The 7,971-nt window shown below is 44.4% G+C and overlaps 1 pseudogene; it reads left to right on the top strand.

The window, feature by feature from the left end:
• Positions 1-5,384: 5,384 nt before the first annotated feature.
• Positions 5,385-7,578, top strand: LOC144902039 (general transcription factor II-I repeat domain-containing protein 2 pseudogene; annotated as a pseudogene).
• Positions 7,579-7,971: the final 393 nt, after the last annotated feature.

The raw sequence follows: 7,971 nt of genomic DNA, 5'->3' as shown, positions 1-7,971 counted from the left end.
AGGGTTAGGGTTAGGGTTTTGGCACTTATGGAACACATTTAGTGTGATGTGCATTATTGCTTGGCACACACAACCATTGTTCGAAAAAGCACTTTTTTCGCTCTCAAACACATTGTCAGCAAAGGATGATATGGCAGGTCATTGTGAGCCAGCGGAATGTGCCAGGAGGCTCAATCTAAGTGTGCCTGACGCAGCTTCGCATCCCGTTCTATCTGCAACAGTTTCATGTGGCTGAGAAGCACTGCTGTAGAGTTAGAGCAAAAATGAGAAAAAGTGTTTCTCTCGCAGTGATAATGTATTCCAAGCAAGCTATAGGCTTGGTGGTAAAAATTTTCTCCATATATGGCACATGTGTGCCACGTCCAAAAAAGCACTCCACTCGCTCAGAGAAGAGCGTTTTGGCACTTATGGAACACATTTAGTGTGATGTGCATTATTGCTTGGCACACACAACCATTGTTCGAAAATGCACTTTATTCGCTCTCAAAGACATTATAAGCAAAGGATGATAGGGCAGGTCATTGCGAGCCAGCGGAAGGTGCCAGGAGGCTCATTACAAGTGTGCCTGACGCAGCTTCGCATCCCGTTCTGTCTGCAACAGTTTCATGTGGCTGAGAAGCACTGCTGTAGAGTTAGAGCAAAAATGAGAAAAAGTGTTTCTCTCGCAGTGATAATGTATTCCAAGCAAGCTATAGGCTTGGTGGTAAAAATTTTCTCCATATATGGCACATGTGTGCCACGTCCAAAAAAGCACTCCACTCGCTCAGAGAAGAGCGTTTTGGCACTTATGGAACACATTTAGTGTGATGTGCATTATTGCTTGGCACACACAACCATTGTTCGAAAATGCACTTTATTCGCTCTCAAAGACATTATAAGCAAAGGATGATAGGGCAGGTCATTGTGAGCCAGCGGAAGGTGCCAGGAGGCTCATTACAAGTGTGCCTGACGCAGCTTCGCATCCCGTTCTGTCTGCAACAGTTTCATGTGGCTGAGAAGCACTGCTGTAGAGTTGGAGCAAAAATGAGAAAAAGTGTTTCTCTCGCCGTGATAATGTAATCCAAGCAAGCTATAGGCTTTGTGGTAAAAATTTTCTCCATATATGGCACATCTGTGCCACGTCCAAAAAAGCACTCCACTCACTCAGAGAAGAAGGGTTAGGGTTAGGTTAGGGTTAGGGTTAGGGTTAAGGGTTAGGGTTAGGGTTAGGGTTAGGGTTAGGGTTAGGGTTAGGGTTAGGGCTAGGGTTAGGGTTAGGGTTAGGGTTAGGGTTAGGGTTAGGGTTAGGGTTAGGGTTAGGGCTAGGGCTCGGGTTAGGGTTAGGGTTTTGGCACTTATGGAACATATTTAGTGTGCTGTGCATTATTTGCTTGGCACACACAACCATTGTTCGAAAATGCACTTTATTCGCTCTCAAACACATTGTAAGCAAAGGATGATAGGGCAGGTCATTGTGAGCCAGCGGAAGGTGCCAGGAGGCTCATTCCAAGTGTGCCTGACGCAGCTTCGCATCCCGTTCTCTCTGCAACAGTTTCATGTGGCCGAGAAGCACTGCTGTAGAGTTAGAGCGAAAATGAGAAAAAGTGTTTCTCTCGCTGTGATAATGTATTTCAAGCAAGCTATAGGCTTTGTGGTAAAAATTTTCTCCATATATGGCACATGTGTGCCACGTCCAAAAAAGCACTCCACTAGCTCAGAGAAGAGCGTTTTGGCACTTATGGAACACATTTAGCGTGATGTGCAATATTGCTTGGCACACACAACCATTGTTCGAAAATGCACTTTATACGCTCTCAAACACATTGTAAGCAAAGGATGATAGGGCAGGTCATTGTGAGCCAGCGGAAGGTGCCAGGAGGCTCATTCCAAGTGTGCCTGACGCAGCTTCGCATCCCGTTCTCTCTGCTACAGTTTCATGTGGCCGAGAAGCACTGCTGTAGAGTTAGAGCGAAAATGAAAAAAAGTGTTTCTCTCGCAGTGATAATGTATTTCAAGCAAGCTATAGGCTTTGTGGTAAAAATTTTCTCCATATATGGCACATGTGTGCCACGTCCAAAAAAGCACTCCACTCGCTCAGAGAAGAGCGTTTTGGCACTTATGGAACACTTTTAGTGTGATGTGCATTATTGCTTGGCACACACAACCATTGTTCGAAAATGCACTTTATTCGCTCTCAAACACATTGTAAGCGAAGGATGATAGGGCAGGTCATTGTGAGCCAGCGGAAGGTGCCAGGAGGCTCATTCCAAGTGTGCCTGACGCAGCTTCGCATCCCGTTCTCTCTGCAACAGTTTCATGTGGCTGAGAAGCACTGCTGTAGAGTTAGAGCGAAAATGAGAAAAAGTGTTTCTCTCGCTGTGAAAATGTATTTCAAGCAAGCTATAGGCTTTGTGGTAAAAATTTTCTCCATATATGGCACATGTGTGCCACGTCCAAAAAAGCACTCCACTCGCTCAGAGAAGAGCGTTTTGGCACTTATGCAACACATTTAGTGTGATGTGCATTATTGCTTGGCACACACAACCATTGTTCGAAAATGCACTTTATTCGCTCTCAAACACATTGTGAGCAAAGGATGATAGGGCAGGTCATTGTGAGCCAGCGGAAGGTGCCAGGAGGCTCATTCCAAGTGTGCCTGACGCAGCTTCGCATCCCGTTCTATCTGCAACAGTTTCATGTGCCTGAGAAGCACTGCTGTAGAGTTGGAGCGAAAATGAGAAAAAGTGTTTCTCTCGCAGTGATAATGTAATCCAAGCAAGCTATAGGCTTTGTGGTAAAAATTTTCTCCATATATGGCACATCTGTGCCACGTCCAAAAAAGCACTCCACTCACTCAGAGAAGAAGGGTTAGGGTTAGGTTAGGGTTAGGTTAGGGTTAGGGTTAGGGTTAGGGTTAGGGGTAGGGTTAGGGTTAGGGTTAGGGTTAAGGGTTAGGGTTAGGGTTAGGGTTAGGGTTAGGGTTAGGGCTAGGGTTAGGGTTAGGGTTTTGGCACTTATGGAACACATTTAATGTGATGTGCATTATTTTTTTGGCACACACAACCATTGTTCGAAAAAGCACTTTTTTCGCTCTCAAACACATTGTCAGCAAAGGATGATAGGGCAGGTCATTGTGAGCCAGCGGAAGGTGCCAGGAGGCTCATTCCAAGTGTGCCTGACGCAGCTTCGCATCCCGTTCTCTCTGCAACAGTTTCATGTGGCTGAGAAGCACTGCTGTAGAGTTAGAGCGAAAATGAGAAAAAGTGTTTCTCTCGCTGTGATAATGTATTCCAAGCAAGCTATAGGCTTTGTGGTAAAAATTTTCTCCATATATGGCACATGTGTGCCACGTCCAAAAAAGCACTCCACTCGCTCAGAGAAGAAGCGTTAGGGTTAGGTTAGGGTTAGGGTTAGGGTTAGGGTTAGGGTTAGGGTTACGGTTAGGGCTAGGGCTAGGGCTAGGGTTAGGGTTAGGGTTAGGGTTTTCGCACTTATGGAACACATTTAGTGTGATGTGCATTATTGCTTGGCACACACAACCATTGTTCGAAAATGCACTTTATTCGCTCTCAAACACATTGTGAGCAAAGGATGATAGGGCAGGTCATTGTGAGCCAGCGGAAGGTGCCAGGAGGCTCATTCCAAGTGTGCCTGACGCAGCTTCGGATCCCGTTCTATCTGCAACAGTTTCATGTGGCTGAGAAGCACTGCTGTAGAGTTGGAGCGAAAATGAGAAAAAGTGTTTCTCTCGCAGTGATAATGTAATCCAAACAAGCTATAGGCTTTGTGGTAAAAATTTTCTCCATATATGGCACATCTGTGCCACGTCCAAAAAAGCACTCCACTCACTCAGAGAAGAAGGGTTAGGGTTAGGTTAGGGTTAGGGTTAGGGTTAGGGTTAAGGGTTAGGGTTAGGGTTAGGGTTAGGGTTAGGGTTAGGGTTAGGTTAGGGTTAGGGTTAGGGTTAGGGTTAGGGTTAGGGCTAGGGTTAGGGTTAGGGTTTTGGCACTTATGGAACACATTTAGTGTGATGTGCATTATTTGCTTGGCACACACAACCATTGTTCGAAAAAGCACTTTTTTCGCTCTCAAACACATTGTAAGCAAAGGATGATAGGGCAGGTCATTGTGAGCCAGCGGAAGGTGCCAGGAGGCTCATTCCAAGTGTGCCTGACGCAGCTTCGCATCCCGTTCTCTCTGCAACAGTTTCATGTGGCTGAGAAGCACTGCTGTAGAGTTAGAGCGAAAATGAGAAAAAGTGTTTCTCTCGCTGTGAAAATGTATTTCAAGCAAGCTATAGGCTTTGTGGTAAAAATTTTCTCCATATATGGCACATGTGTGCCACGTCCAAAAATGCACTCCACTCGCTCAGAGAAGAGCGTTTTGGCACTTATGGAACACATTTAGTGTGATGTGCATTATTGCTTGGCACACACAACCATTGTTTGAAAATGCACTTTATTCCCTCTCAAACACATTGTAAGCAAAGGATGATAGGGCAGGTCATTGTGAGCCCGCGGAAGGTGCCAGGAGGCTCATTCCAAGTGTGCCTGACGCAGCTTCGCATCCCGTTCTCTCAGCAACAGTTTCATGTGGCTGAGAATCACTGCTGTAGAGTTAGAGCCAAAATGAGAAAAAGTGTTTCAAAAAGTGTTTCTCTCGCTGTGAAAATGTATTTCAAGCAAGCTATAGGCTTTGTGGTAAAAATTTTCTCCATATATGGCACATGTGTGCCACGTCCAAAAAAGCACTCCACTCGCCCAGAGAAGCGCGTTGTGGCACTTATGGAACACATTTAGTGTGATGTGCATTATTGCTTGGCACACACAACCATTGTTCGAAAATGCACTTTATTCGCTCTCAAACACATTGTAAGCAAAGGATGATAGGGCAGGTCATTGTGAGCCAGCGGAAGGTGCCAGGAGGCTCATTCCAAGTGTGCCTGACGCAGCTTCGCATCCCGTTCTCTCTGCAACAGTTTCATGTGGCTGAGAATCACTGCTGTAGAGTTAGAGCCAAAATGAGAAAAAGTGTTTCAAAAAGTGTTTCTCTCGCTGTGAAAATGTATTTCAAGCAAGCTATAGGCTTTGTGGTAAAAATTTTCTCCATATATGGCACATGTGTGCCACGTCCAAAAAAGCACTCCACTCGCTCAGAGAAGAGCGTTTTTGCACTTATGGAACGCATTTAGTGTGATGTGCATTATTGCTTGGCACACACAACCATTGTTCGAAAATGCACTTTATTCGCTCTCAAACACATTGTAAGCCAGCGGTGTCAAACATACGGCCCGCGGGCCGGATCCGGCCCGTCTGGTGGTTTGGTACGGCCCGGGGAAGAAAGCTGCATTGTATAAAAAAATATGAATTTTCTTTAAAATTTGTAGTTCTTGTATTATCCGCTAGGGGGCGCAGTGTTTTAGTACGTGCAGACAACATGAAAGCAACACTGAGGCGGAACTAGGACCACCTTGACCTGGTAAAATTGAACGTCTGTACAGCGTCTATTGGCGACAATTGCATTATCTACTTTTCCGTTTGCCTCGCACCCTCATCAGCAAAATGTCTTTGTCAAAAAGAAGAAAAGTAGACACAGAGTGTCGGACTTTTCAAGAAAAATGGACATGTTCTTATATTTTCACAGAGGTAAATGGGAAACGAGTGTGCCTGGTGTGCCAGCAGCAAGTTTCAGTGCTTAAAGAATACAATATTCGGCGCCATTACGAAACTCAGCATGGTGAAAAATACAACAGTTTGCATGGAGAATTGAGAAAACAGAAGGTAAATGAAATGATGGCGCGTCTGAAGAAACAGCAATCTGTTTTCACCCGGAGCCGAGAAGCCAGTGATGCTGCGGTGAAAGCCAGCTACGTAATTGCGAGCCAAATAGCAATGGCATCAAAGCCGTACAGTGATGGAGAGTTCATCAAAAACTGCTTGCTGACGGCTGCTGAAATTGTGTGTCCTGAGAAGCGACATGCTTTCGCCAATATAAGCTTGACAAGAAATACCGTGGCAGACAGGATTTCGGAACTCTCTGCAGATTTGGACCACCAACTAAAACGCAAAGTGGGGTCATTTGTGGCATTTTCTGTTGCGATTGATGAGAGTACTGATATCACGGACGTCGCTCAACTGGCCATATTCATTCGTGGAGTTGACAAGACTTTGAATGTCACAGAGGAGTTTCTCGAGCTGGTGCCGATGATCGACACCACAACAGCTGAGGACATTTTCAGCTCCGTCGTTGGAGCGCTGGACAGAGTAGGAGCGGACTGGTCACGCGCCGTAAGCCTGGCTACTGATGGTGCGCCGTCAATGATCGGTAAAAAGGCAGGTGTTGCGACAAAGTTCAGAGATAAAGTACAAGCCGCAAATGGGGGAGGTAATTTTTGGACATTTCATTGCATTTTGCATCAGGAGGCATTATGCAGCAAATCGCTAAGAATGGATCACGTCATGGAGGTGGTTGTCCGAACTGTTAATTTCATCCGAGCCAGGGGTCTCAATCATCGTCAATTTGACAGCTTTCTCAGTGACTGTAACATTATCCACGGTGTGCCTTATCACACGAACGTACGATGGTTAAGCAGAGGTGCTGTGCTAAAGCACTTCTTTGATTTACGTGACGAAATCGGACAATTCACAGAGAAAAAAGGTAAACCTGTTAAGGAATTACAGTGCCAGCTGAGGCTGCAGGACCTTGCGTTTATGGCTGACATCACTGAGCACTTAATTATAATATTCTTAACAAAATGTTGCAGGGACGCAAAAACATCGTAACACAGTATTATGACAGCATACGTGCATTCAAGTTAAAGCTCGGGTTATGGGAGACGCAGGTGGCAAGCGGTGACCCTGCTCATTTTCCCTGTTTAAAAGATATGTGCGCAGCAAGCGTTAATTCTGACGTGAAACGGTACAAAGAGAAGATTTCAGGGCTGTTGATGGAGTTTGAGAAAAGATTTCAGGTTTTTAGCGAACTCGAAACAGATTTTGCAGTTTTTCGCTCACCATTCACAGTCAAAGCTTCTGATTTGCCCGTTGCCATGCAACTTGAAATCATTGATTTGCAGTGTGATGTAGAACTGAAGGACAGATTTGCCTCTGTAAGCTTGGACACATTTTACAAGTACCTCCTACCAGGCTATCCCACATTGACAGCACTAGCTGCTAAAACATTGTCCATGTTTGGGACAACCTACCTTTGTGAGCAAGTTTTCTCACTAATGAACATTAATAAAACTAAGCTGCGCTCAAAGCTCACACATAAGCATTTGAATGCTTACGATGTCAAGTTTCAAGGGCAAATTCCAAGCAAGACGAATAATTGCTGTAAAAGTTATTCATTTTTTCAAATTGCTTTGCAGATGTTGAAAAACAGTGTTTTTAAGTTCCACAAGGCTGGTATAAATGTTTTTGGAACATTGTTACTATTTCTGTGATCAGTTTTATGTACAACACACTTAAATATATGTTTAACTGTGTAAAAGTGTTGTTAAAATTGCACATACTTTATTTATGTTCTTACGTTATTCTCTTGTTCATAATATATTGTTCATAATGTAAAAGGAAAATTCTGTTAATAAACATTTTGATAATTTACTCATTCTTTGCACTAATTATTAGTATTAGTGACTAATACAAAGGAAAAAAGTGGGCTTATTGTTAGTTCTATGTAATTTTGCAATAAATTTACTGGTCCGGCCCGCTTGATCTCAAATTAAGCTGTATTCGGCCCGCAGACCAAAGGGAGTTTGACACCCCTGTTGTAAGCAAAGGATGATAGGGCAGGTCATTGTGAGCCAGCGGAAGGTGCCAGGAGGCTCATTCCAAGTGTGCCTGACGCAGCTTCGCATCCCGTTCTCTCTGCAACAGTTTCATGTGGCTGAGAAGCACTGCTGTAGAGTTAGAGCGTAAATGAGAAAAAGTGTTTCTCTTGCTGTGAAAATGTATTTCAAGCAAGCTATAGGCTTTGTGGTAAACATTTTCT

The sequence above is a fragment of the Doryrhamphus excisus genome, linkage group LG18, assembly GCF_037039965.1.
Source record: "Doryrhamphus excisus strain RoL-2023G ecotype Guam linkage group LG18, RoL_Dexc_Guam_v1.1, whole genome shotgun sequence".
In the NCBI taxonomy this organism is placed as follows: Eukaryota; Metazoa; Chordata; class Actinopteri; order Syngnathiformes; family Syngnathidae; genus Doryrhamphus; species Doryrhamphus excisus.
The sequence above is the reverse complement of the archived record's forward strand: the minus strand, read 5'-3'. Positions and strand labels throughout refer to the sequence as shown.